Consider the following 13,031-nt stretch of genomic DNA (forward strand, 5'->3'; position numbering starts at 1 on the left):
CTAATGGAACCTGAGCACAGACAGTGGTAAGACAGTTAGTAGTTTGGCAGCTTATCCCACTGATGGGTCAGGAATGAAAGGAAGAGTATTTGTGAATAGATCATCCAGCTGTGGCTGTGTTTTAGAGTGCTTTTCTAAATGCCAGCTTACTGGTTGGGCTGCCTTGAGCTTACTTTGGCAAGTACCCAAAGAAAATAGTGATACAACCTGTTATAATTCATAACATCTGCTAAGAATATGCTGCCGGCTTCTGTTTGCAGAGAATATCAGGGATTTACTGTCTCACCCTTCTGAGGGTAACAGAGCCCCAACATTTAAAAATAGCACCAGACAAACAAAGCAAAACACTTAACAGTAGCAGAGTCATCATTCCTTGGATGGTGACTGTGTTAGTCCTTGTCTCCAAGTTCCAGAAGCAGCTGTAACTGTGGTGATGTAGTTCTGACCAACAAGTCAAATCCCTTTAACTCAGACAAGAAGGGTGAATGAAGTAATTCAATTCCTTATGGTTTAATTTTGACCACTGGTGACTAAAGCAGCAAGAGCATATGTGACAAAGATGACTTTTTAATTATCTTTGTCTTTAGTGGAGAACGCAGGCTGAAGACAAGAGACAAGTCTCTTTGCCATGCTTTGTGATACTCCTGTGCTCACCAAAGCCGTACTATTCCCCCTTATTACCCATTAACACCCACTTGAAATGACAGTCACTGGTTTGGAAGAGACCTTCAAGATCATTGAATCCAACCCCGCCCTAACACCTCAACTATGGCACTGAGTGCCACATCCAGTCTTTTTAAACACATCCAGGGATGGTGACTCCATCACCCTCCTCAGGCAGACAAACAATTCCAGTACTTCATCACTCTTTCCATAAAAAACTTTTTCCTAATGTCCAACCTATATTTCCCTTGGTGCACCATAAGACTGTGTCCTCTTGTTCTGTCAGTTGCTGCCTGGAGAAAGAGAATCCCCACCTGGCTACAACTACTTTTCTGTAGTAGAGTGATAAGGTCACCTCTTGAGTCTCCTTTTCTCCAGGCTAAACAACCCCAGCTCCCTCAGTCGTTCCTCACAGGGTTTGCTTTCCAAGTCCCTCACCAGCCTCGTTGCCTCCTCTGGACGTGCTCAAGCATCTCAACATCTTTCCTAAACTGAAGGACCAGAACTGGGCAAGGTGTGGTCTCACCAGTGCTGAGTACAGGGGAAAAATAACCTCCCCGGCCCTGCTGGCCACACTATTCCTGATACAGGCCAGGATGCCGTAAGCTTTCCTACAGGATTTGTGAATTGTGTGCCCTTTGACACAGGTCCTTAAAATCAGGGATCCCAGATAGACAGTGCCAATTTCCAAACATCAGTCTTTGAAGGCAAAGGTGGTTGTGTTCTTTGGGGCACCTGATCCCTCTCTGCTTTTTACCCTGGAAAACCTACAGAACCCCCTTTTCCCTGGTGAGGAGACAGATAAGTGACAGGAGTATCTTTTCCAGCAACACAGAGAGCTGTGGAGCCAGTGCTTGTTTCTGACTTAGTCATTCAACCATTTCATATTACACCTCTTTATTCCATTTATTCTGTGTTCACCCATATGAGCAGCAGCACAGCATCCAGGTTTGTGGATGCTGATGAACTGCACTTAAAATACCTTCTGCTGACTCCACAGAAAATGTCTCAGAAGAATTTAATTTCAGAAGAAAAATCTGTAGCTACATTATAAAAATGCTGTTTCTGACCCTTGGAGTCAAGGCTTTGCCCACAATCCTGTGCAGCCCACAGAGTCACCCACCTGTAACTCAGTTGTACACATTTTCTTTATTTATGAGACCTCAGACACAGCTTGAGTTATTTTTCAGTGAATAAATTAACTAACACTGCTGCTAATCATTTTTTTTTTCTGGTTTATTGCTCTGTGCTGCTTAAAAATTCCTATAGGTAGATCAGGGGCTAGTATTCTAGTATTCCTCAGAGACTGCTGATGTATTTTGATTTGGTGTTGTTTTTTTTTTTTTTTTTTTTTTTTTGTTTTGTTTTTTTTTTTTTTTTTTTTGTGTTTGGGGAGAGGTGGGTGGTAAAATTTTTTGAGGTTTGACTCTCAGTCAGTATTTCTTCCAGGGGAAAGCAAAAACATAGCAGTCTGTTGGGAGTTCCTGTTGTCTTCACAGTGACTTATTCCTCAGGTGGACTGTGTTCTCCTGCCTCTCCTCAGCTCCTCTACTTGTGTCTTTTATTTTAGGTTTGATAAGGCAGCACAGGTAGTGGAGGTGGTTCTTGGTTTAGTGTTATTTGCCTGCACATCTTACTGCACAATAGAAAGTGAGCTCTAGTGGGCTAGAAATGTCTGAAGGCAGTGTTCTACACTCAAGAAAAGATGTGTTGGGTTAGTTAAGGCTTGACCCCATAGGAGATACCTGTTCTGTTGATTTTCATCTTCTAAGGCAGACATCCACATTAGCATTTAGCAGAGAGCAAAAATTCAGGTCAGCATTTGAAACATAGAACATTTATAGAAAAACAGTCAAAAAAGTTAGTCTCTGCTTCTTCCAAAAGCAGAAAACTTCTCAGTAAGTCAATGAAAACTTCGGTGTTTGAATTCCTTTAAAGCACATCTCCTGTTGCCATGCATCTTTTAAAAGTTAGAAATTGGGCTTGGTATGGAATCTCAGCCTCAAAAATGTCTTTACAGCAATGTCTGAAATTATCTTATGAAGAACAGGAGAACCTTCCTTCAATTTCCCAATTTCTCAGATTTAGCACACATTCTGCAAATGCTTTTTGATTTCGATTTGTCTCTGAATACTATTGTTAATGTTCTTCAGGGTTCCACCTCTCATGTATCTTCTTAGTCTGTTAGTACTCTTTGATAAAATGATACGATACTAATTTATAGTTTTTGATTTCTGTATAGTGCAGTTCTGATTCTTCCAAAGCTTTGTACAATGTCTCCTTGTTAGACACCTGTCAGACAATGTATTTAGGAAGCTTGCTGAGGTGTGTGTCCTTTTTAAGTGCTCTTGGCTAAGTTGATTCCAGGCACAGTTTTTTTGCCCTCTGTATTAATGCTTTTGATGCCAGACACAGAGGTTCTTTGCTCATTTAGTAGAAATAAGTAGAAATAAGGCATGCTTTCCCTGTGTCAGACCACTTTTCATTTCCATTCTCCAAGGAGCCATAACCCAGAACACCCTGCTTGTGATACTCTGATTTCCGGTTTAACACTTGTACTAATAAAAATAATAAAATATAAAAGAGAAAAAAAGGAAAAAAAAGAGCATAATCCATTAAAGTGCGTATTTTTGCAGATTTTCTAAAATAATCACATTTTGCTTCTGGTCTGTAGTATAAGTATATAGAGTCCAATCCAAAATAAGGTGTACCAACATCTGGCTGTCCACATCAGCTTTTCATGACTGAATTCCCCTGCATTCTTGGTTCACTTCTTCTGGTCTCGCCATCTGTATGTTAAAATATTTCTGTCTCTGTTGTGAGTGGGAGCATGGGCACCTAATCCTTTCATGCTTTCAGATCCATCTGGTGTGTGATTTTCTCACTTGTTCTCAAAACTCTTCCTCAGGTAGTGAAAGTTCATCACTTAATGGACTCCTGCTTTGCTTTCTTGAACCAGGCCATGGGTGAGAGGGTCTGCAGAAAGTTATTATTCTGCTTTCTTATTATTCAAGTTGGTGGTGGTCCTTTGCTAGTAACAGTTATTAAGAGACAGAGACTCAGTCACTGGTCCTTTTCTCCGTTGTCATAAACAAATGAGGAGCACAGTCATGCTGCACACACTGAGGCTTCCTGCAGTCAAAGTAGTGTTTTGGGTGGCTCAAACTGTGTCTCAAAAATTGTCACCCTGGTTGCTTGCAGCACAGATCTATTTGAACATTTAAGAGAACTGCACTTTTTGTTTTTAACTTCAGTTTTCGTACACCTAATTTAACTGCTGCTTTTAAAAAGAAGAAATCAAAGATATATTAATTACCTTCATCAACTCTTCAATCTCGAGTTATTGCTGAATGTTCCTTACATTTTCTTTTGGTTTTTTGGGGGGTGTCTTGCTGAATATAACTAGACTGTAACAATTTGCATCAGTAGCAAATGTAATTGTCTTACTGGAACTTGAAAATTAGTTAGCCTAATTAGATATACATCAGGGTTTTTTAATGCCCATCAGAATGAGATTTGAGAAAATGCATGAAGGTCTAGTCTACCTGCAGTACCCAGTACATTTTTCTGCAACTGGCATGCATTGGAATTAACATTATTGTAAAAATGGAGCAATGCTTCTGATAAAATGAAAATTGCAACAGAAAATAAAAGTCTAGACTCACTTGGCAGGCAAAACATTCTTCAAATAGAAAGGAGCTTTGCCAGCCTCAGGAACAGTCATAAATAAAATCTTTGTATTTCATATGGTTTTGTTTGGAGGGCTCTGTAAAACAATGTGATGTGTTTTAATGTCAGCAGAACAAAGCATGTATTTGTGGAAACATGATGAAGTTAGCTTGCCAAAAGGATACATCTCTTCTGCTTAGCTGATGCAAGTTTTAGTGTAAAACACTTTACTGTCTCTACAGGGAAAAAGAGAAAAAAAGCACCAAAATTCGGCAAAACATTGGTATGGTACTTGAGAAAAAGTAATACTTCTGGTTAATAACAGAACTTTGTATTTATTTGTCTGTAACAAAACCAGTCAGTTTCAGGACTTTTTTGTGGAGAACTAATGAAGGTATATTGCTGCTTAGCAATTTTGTTTTGCTTTCAAGCAGGCTCAACCATCTGGTAAAAGGAACCCGAAATGTATTTTAGGTAGTTGGCCTCAGCCATAGCTCGGAGCTTTGTGTATAGTTCTGTGACAGTTGCTATTTCTGCTGTATGAGGTCCCTGCCTGACATTACTGAGAACTTCTGCAGAACTTGGAAGCTGTGACATTGTCAAGTAAATGCCAGGAAATGTGTTTTTGCCTCTAAGATCATAGAATTGTATAGGAATGTTCACTTGCTCTGTGGCAAAGCACAGAAGATAAAGTCTTAGTTCTACCATGTGCCTGTTGTCTTCATTTGACCCATATGGGTCTTGTTCTGCTTCTTTGAAAGTTCTCTGAATGATCCCATTCGTATTGTACTTAGGGATTTACTAATTTTAAGTAAGTTGCAGTGAAAATTATTTTTCTCAGCTGTATATACTTGTAGAAATCGATGCAATTCCTTCAAAAAATGCATGCTACTCTGTTCAAATATTTTTTCTTCCTCCTTGTCCTGCCATGCTTTAGCATCACAGTGGATCATAGACACCATGTCCTTTTGCTCACTGTATCCACGAAGAGCAAGGATAAGAGCTTTGATTTTGCACAGGAGCCAAGAACAGTCTTTGGTTTATTCATTTGTTCCCTAACTGGGGGAGGAGAGAGAGAAATGTGCAGACTGGTTGCTTTGACAGGTTGATCTCTGCTGGGTTTTTTGCTATACTGATCTGTCTTAATTATTTTGAAGTATGCACTGTGAAGAATTTCATTTCTGCTAGACAGAATAAAGCTGAACTTGCATAACATACAGCAGACTGCAATGCTGCACTTAGCTTTAAGAAAAGTATCTAAAAATGGAATTGAAGAGGAGAATAGGAAAGAGAGGTCTATTAAAACAGCTAAATACAAATGCTGATCAGGCGATCTTTTCTAGCTTCAAATAGCCTTGGAAGTGAATGTGTGCCTGAGTGCCTGGAGGACTAATCAGTGTTTTAGAAACTCTGGATCCCAGTTTTAGGTGTCAAGTGACCTTGGGGAAACTTCCATGTGTCAGGTTTCCCCCTGTGCAGAATGGATTTGATGACCCTGAGCTCTTGGAGGTTAGTGGTTAGAAAGTTAAATGCTCTGGTTGTAAAGTGCTAAGTATTATTAATGTACTGTTATTAGGGGAGTTTTGCTGCAGTCAGCATGCCTAAACCTTTGTGGTTTTCAGTCCCACAGAACAGTAAATGCTTGGATTCTTCTAGGGAATGAATGAGGGTAGAATATTGCAGCTTTATGTTCAATGTTCATATATAAATACTTGCCTGTGTTTGGCTTCACCTACCTTCAGCAAGTTAAGATAAGGAAGGCTATTAAACATTTTCCCTAGTAGTAATAAATACTACATAAATAGTGTGAAAAAATATTGGGACTGGTAACCTGGGAGGAGCTGGATAATGAAAGGATGTAAGAGTTTTTCCACATAATAAGCAGCATACAAATTATAGGTTGGACTTACTTAGCCTTTCAGCTTTTTCAAAAGCTGAGGGACTCTCATTGAGGGTGACAAATTAAAAGCTAATTAAAATTGCACAAGATTCTTTAAGTATAGGCACTTAATGTCACATGGGAACATCATGCTTTACAGTAGCTGAGATGGAAAATATTAAGTATCAAGCACAATTTATGGAAGAACTTCCCTTGCATAAGTTCTGCAACTGGAATTTTATGTGGTGTTCATCGTAAAATGTATGTAATAAAGCAAGAAGCCATGCTGTGGTTAACACTAGAGGTAGCTCTAGGCAGAATGCCCTTTCACACAGCCATATCGCTGAACATTTTTTATTATCACTAATGAAAAATTACTACCTGCTTTGATGTTTGATGTTTGATGTTTGTTTCAGCATTCAGTGAATGCTTTCTTCTGTTGTATTTGTGCAACCACCAAGATCTAACAAAGTACAGTTTGCTGTGGTTTGCAAAGGTTTTTTTTTTTTTTTTCTTTTTTTTTTCTTTCTTGGTGAGAAAATTAGAAATCCTCAGGACTTGTAGCCACTGGCAGTGAATGGCAGTAACAAATGTGTCTTTCCTCTAGCTAGTGCAGTTTGCAGTATTACCCTCTTAAAATGTTTTTGTATTATCAAAGAAGTTAAAGTGAGAATTTAATTTGTCATTTTAAAAAAGATTGACCACATCAATAAATAAGTCACTCTATGTTCTCATTGTTCAGGCCCACCTTTCACATGAAATACATACTGAAGCACTCACTGCTTAAGTGTCTCCAGTAAGAATCTATGAGATCCCACATTCACATGTTCCATCCTGCTTCTGGAACTTGTGGAAAAAGGAAGGTGGAAAAAGCAATTGCCCTGTGTCTGACAAAGATGAGGTTTTCCAAACCAGTGTGCTGATTTAAGTATTTAATTTCTTGTACTTTTTTGTAATCATCCCACCTGCATCTTTTGCTAGAGCTGTCTAGGCAAACATCTTGTCCACTTTAGCCCAGAAGCTAACAGACAGTTCTCTCATTTATCTTGTTTTTATGGACAGGATCATGTTAACATAGTGGAAAAGCCATCTCTGACCTAAAGCTGTCTTTGAGTTTCCACCCCATTCATTTCAAGTTGTTTTATGCTTTTTTAAAATTTATTTTTGCAGCAGCAGCTTCAAAAAATGAAGATTGAATTTTGACATAGTGCCTAAATAAAAATTGCTTAAAACCAGAGCCCTTTTGCTTGCAGAAGTTGTGAAGTCTTTGGAAGTGCTGTTTGATCACAGCAAAAGAAAGCTTTTGTTTTCAGATTAGTATTGGATTTATAGTGTGCTTGGGATTAACTTTGATAAATTGTTTTCATCAGAAAGATGCTGTAGTAAAAATGAAAATTCTTCACTGTAACTGAAAAATAATGAGGGCTAACATAAAAATAATCATATCAAATAAGCCTTCCATTCTCCTCATACCCCCATCTCTCACCAAAATACTTGAAATTTATGTACATTTCTGGGAATCAGCACAGTGTGGCTTTACTTAAACTTTTACAAAAATTTGACTTTTGTCTCTAGGTGTTAGAGGCCAACAGGGAGTTGCTAACATTCTTTTGGAGGAGTTTTGTTAGTCCCTTTTTTTGAGGGCTGTTCTCTGACAGAGTTGCCAGTGCCTTCCTGAATGAACACTTTTTCTTTGGGAAGGAATCTTTGTTAGGTAATGAGGTGGATGCGGCTTCTGGATCTGTAATACTGTCTGTCCTGATCTTTTTGATTTGAAATTTAATATGCTGTAAAGCTTGTTGTAATTCAGCAAGTGATGTCTCTGGGCAAAATGTGGGAGTCAGATGTCCATACTGGTTCATTTTTGTTTCATCTCTGTTTCTGTCCATTGATGTGAAGATTTGTGGGGTGCTTCCCCAGGCCCCAGGCTGAGTGACCCTTCCTTCTCTTTTCATTAAGGTCCCAAGAGATAATTAGTGTTGAATGAAAGTTTGTTCATTTAATTAGGAAATACTGTTTCCCATCATCTGACACACTCTGAGGTTTTATGTGAGATTAATAACGTAATGGAGACACCATGGTTCCTATTGTTCTCAATTTACTGATGACAGATCTGCTTTGTGTTCATGTTTTTTTCCTGGTTGTTCTCTCTCTCAGGCTGGGCAGGTGACTACAGCCTGTCCTGCCAAGGCCAGACCTTAGGTATTATAGGTATTACGTCAAGGGATTGCAGGGACTCCACATAAGGGCTTGTAGAATAGTGCCTGGAGTATGGAAACCTGAGTAAATGCTTGTGAGATAGAGGAAATGCATATAAAGAATGGCAGAAATTGCATCAGTAGTCACAGTTGTAATCTTGTCTCTGATGTGTTTACAGGACTTCGTAACCTGGGGGATTTCTTGAGCTCTCTGTATCTCAGGTAGTTGCAACTGTCAAAATCACTTTCAAACTCTAGCAAGATAAAAAGTGAATTAATATCTGTTAACAGAAAGAAAAAAAAATTCTGATGACTTGTCCCAGTCCTGCAAACTCACCAGTAACCAGGACTGTCTGTGGTGGCAGAGCGTATCTTCAATCAAACAAGCTTTTGGAAATCGTCCTGAGGGGAAAAAACTGTAGAGTGCTGTACTGAGAAGTGTGAATGTAGCTCCACTGTGAGTTGCATTTTGAATGACCCTGCCTCCTGTGCTTCAGAAATTCTGAGCCATTCGTATTGGGGGGGAAGTAGTTCTCTTCCATATTCTAAAAAAACCCCACATTACAACTAGTGCCTTTCAGTCTTTGGCATTGTGACCTATCACAAAATGCCTTCTTGTGTTTTGCATCTAGGATCCAAGGGTTACTGGATATAAGGGAATTTAGGGCTAATATTTTGGAACATGTCTGTACCAACATTGCTCCCTGAAATTCTTCTGAGTATAGACCACTCACACAGAAAACATACTTAACTTAGGGTCTCTGTTAGTCCTGAGCATAGTGTGGCAACAGTGGTTGTTCTTATTTTTTCTCTGTATTTTTCTCATTGTGGAAATTATGATTAGAGATTGAATATTCTTGAGAGACACCAGCTTTCAAAGCAATCTTACCCCCAGCAGGGTTTGGGTAGAGAGGATTGGTTTTGAGACATGTGAAAACCTGCTTTACTGAGTCTATTCTGTGTGGTACATTTAAACACTGTATTCTCTACTTTTAAAATGTTGCAGTTGCTACCAAAGAAGGTGCTTCTGGCAAGAGAAACAGCAACAGAGTAAAAGGAGATTGACAGAAAAAAATATAGGGAGGAGGGTGGGGGAAATAGTACAATCGTAGTTTGAAAAATTAGTCATGTAACGTGTCATTGTAATTCCCAACTGGCAATTAACCAGCACATATCTGCATAAAGGATTAGTAACACTGGAGGGTAATGTTCAGGATCCTGAACAACACTTCCAGTATAAAATTTACAAATGGTTTGATGGATACCTGCCTCACACACTCCATAAGCTACCACATTCCAGTGCTTAATATAATTACCAAACACAGACTTCCAGCTTTAAAGGTAGCTGGGTATGACTTCACAGTATGTTGCATTAATAGACTTAAGGGGGGAAAAAAAGGAAAAAGGGACAGCCAGCTGGAAAAATGACACTGTTTATTCCTCCTCAGGTGTCAGGGTTCTGTGCCAGCAGCCAGAGCTGTAGTGACTGAGGCTCCAGCGAGCTCCTCTCTGGTGATGAGAGGTCCAAGGTGAAACAGTGTAAGTTATTCACAGCAGGTTCTGCAGGGCTTGCAAAGGCAGCAAGTGAGAGCCTGAGTAAAATGCAGAGGTAAATTCAAAACAATGCATGTTGAGCTCTCTGTAGCGATATCACTTTTGTGATACCTTTTTTTAATGACAGCTCACTTTTGATAGGATAAGTGGATGCCAAATAAGCTTCTCAGGTGATCAGAGTGGATTAGCTACAGTAACAGCATCAATAGTAATCTGGATGTGAAAAACACTGAGGAAGGAGTTTCGGGACAGAAACCCTCTTTGATCTCAGACAGCTGAGACTTCAGCCTTGCAGGCTTTATTTAAATCTGTTGACTTCCAGAGGCATATGGAGCATTGTGCTAAATGAGCATATATGTCACCTCTGGCAGGTTTACTCCAAGTTTGGCCTTTCCCACAGCTGCCATTGCTCAGATGCATCAATTAGAGCATCTTGTGAGGAAATCATTGCCTCAAAATTCTGGTCAGCTTTCCTTCAGATGATCTCTGTCTAAGTGCAGCTATGTTAAACTTTACATGTGCTCAGGTCCTTTTTGGTGAAACATACTAGATGATGATGGTAATTCCTTGAAGTGCAGAGCTTCTCAGGAAAGCACCTCCTCTAAATTCAGCTCAAATCTCAGGCACAGAACAGCTGATGGGTTTTATCAGAATGTAAATGCAGATCAGCACCACTTCTGAGCTCTCTTATTTTATGAAATAATGTGTGGTTTAGCCTTTTTATGGGCTTTGTTAGCTCCTGTCACACAAAGATTCTGCTTCACTCAGTTCACATGTACCACTCCAGTTATTGAAGGGCACATTGAAAAGTTGCCACTGCAGCATTGTTTAAGCTGAAAAATGTTGTCAGAATTACTTTGTAAAATAAAAAGTGAATGTATGCCTTCTCATTGTTGAAGCCAGGCAATGACTTCTGAATTGTGTTGAACCTCATGAGCTGTCTGATATTTGCACAATTTTCATTTAGGTTATGAAGACATCATTGTGGCTTTCAAAATTATTTGGACACTTCCATTTTCCTGGATGGTTGCTGATGCTGATTCTGTGTGTTTCAAATGTCTTTGGATGCTTTATAAAGGGCAAAGGAACTTCAAATCAAAACATAACTGTGATGTATATTTAAAGGTAGAAAATTAATACACAGATTCTGCTATGGAGGAAAAGGGTGTTTCTTACATATCTTGACATACCTTATATCTCAGATATATATGAGGACTTGTAGATTTTTTTATAGTATGTGAATGGAGGAAGTACTTTTATTACTCTGTTGGTGACAGAATTCAGGTGAGGAAGTAGAAGGCAGGACTCTGCTTCCTGCTCAGCAGGTGCTCACCATCTAGGTCACCCTGGCTTTCCCTTTTTTGCTCCATTATGAGAGAAATGCAATCCCTACCTTGATAAGCTCATGTGAACTTTATATATATATATATATATATATATATAATTTTTTTACTTGCTGTCATACAGACCTGGAGTTTAAATAAAAACCATGGATGTGACAGGCTCCATATGGGTTTTGGAAGGCTCCAGGCTCTGATAAACTTACTGTGTCTTGAATGATGAGCAACAGATACACCATCCACTTAACTAGGTCAGATACTTTAAAACTTTTCTCCTTCTGCATCCTCTGTAAGGATCAGTCCAGAGCATAATCTCATCTGTGAGAAGGCAAGTATCTCCAGTCTATTTTTCTCTATTATCTTTGTGTGTCTGTGTGCTCTGTGCCTTATTTTGGCCAGTTTGAAGAAGGGCTTTCCAAGGCAGAAGAACACGTTACTTTGTTATACCCACAAGGTAGGTCTGTGTTCAGAAAGGCACCGAGATTCATGTTTTACTGTAACAGGGGAAAACAGTGGAAGGGTGGGGACACCGCTGGGGTTTCTGCCTTCAGATTAAAAAACCCCACACTATAGACTTTTAAAAGTTGGTTCACACTGCAGTGGTGTGTTTTTTCTCAATGGTCAAGGCAGTGCAATTGAACCTGAGAGACAACTGTGGGAAAAGCAGCCTTTCCTGTCCAAATGATTGTCAAGTGAAATCTGAAGAGAGCTCACTGGAAAATTCCGTAGTGGAGAACACAGCAGATGGGAAATCTTGATCAGAAAAAAACCAAAACATAAAAATAAAGCCTTCCATTTAGCAGAGGGAAACACCTCCTCCGTAGTAGCTGTCTTTAGCTGTTAGATTTCATGGGTTTAATAATTTTTTTAATAGTGAAGCAAAAATCTAAAAACTGTGCTTCTTCTGGTTAACACATAAACGTTATCATACATTTTAATTAACAGACTGTTTCAGGCTTGTGTCCAGGGCTGGCTGATTTGGTTGAAATTGGACAGCTGATAAAGTAAACTCTAAAAATTGTCCTATAGGGAGATTTTTTACAAGTAGCCTGGTCCCTTGTGATAGGATTTCTTAAATCACAGCAAATCTTGTTCATGAAATCAGATATGGATGTACTTATACAAATGTCTCCTCCTGTCCTTTCTGGGAAGACCAGCAGATGAAATTTACAAATATGCACCTGGGCAGCCAGACCAGGAATGAGAGCTTATTATAAGTGAGAATTTGGATTCTGTAAGGAATTTCCTTTTAGCAGGGCTTGTAGATGTAGAGTGAGCTGATTTATATCCGACATGTTTCATCCTGCCTGTTTCAAGTAACTTACATTGTTACAACATGTATAAGAGAAAATCAGCATGTAACAAACATGATTCTTGCCCTTCATTAGTAAGGTATGGATCATTCTGCAAACAGGCTTTGTGTATCAAGGAGGTTGTTACTTAAGCAATATTGATGGGACCTCCCAAATTCTGTTACTTACATTTTGCAAGAAAAAAACCTCAGACACTATGTGGTGGGAAGGAATTAGCTTAATTAGAGAGTGCTTTTAACTGGGACTGTGTATTGGCCAGAATTTCCTTAGTAGTGGGCAGTTTCTGTTAAGGCAAGCCAGAAAGCATAACTCCCTTACCATGCTTTTGTGATGGCTTTCTTGTGCTAAAAATGTCTTTTGCCTTTGGTAGAAAAGATTCTGGCAAATCTAAGGAAATCTGGGGTGGGGAACCAGG

General features: G+C 39.2%; 1 protein-coding gene across 1 annotated transcript in view; it reads left to right on the plus strand.

Moving 5' to 3' along the window:
* MYRIP (myosin VIIA and Rab interacting protein) overlaps nucleotides 1-13,031 on the plus strand; it is a 206,581-nt gene that overhangs the window by 94,710 nt on the left and 98,840 nt on the right. The gene's annotated exons all lie outside the window — the stretch shown is intronic.

This window comes from Zosterops lateralis, assembly GCF_965231275.1.
Source record: "Zosterops lateralis genome assembly, chromosome: 1".
Lineage (NCBI taxonomy): Eukaryota > Metazoa > Chordata > Aves > Passeriformes > Zosteropidae > Zosterops > Zosterops lateralis.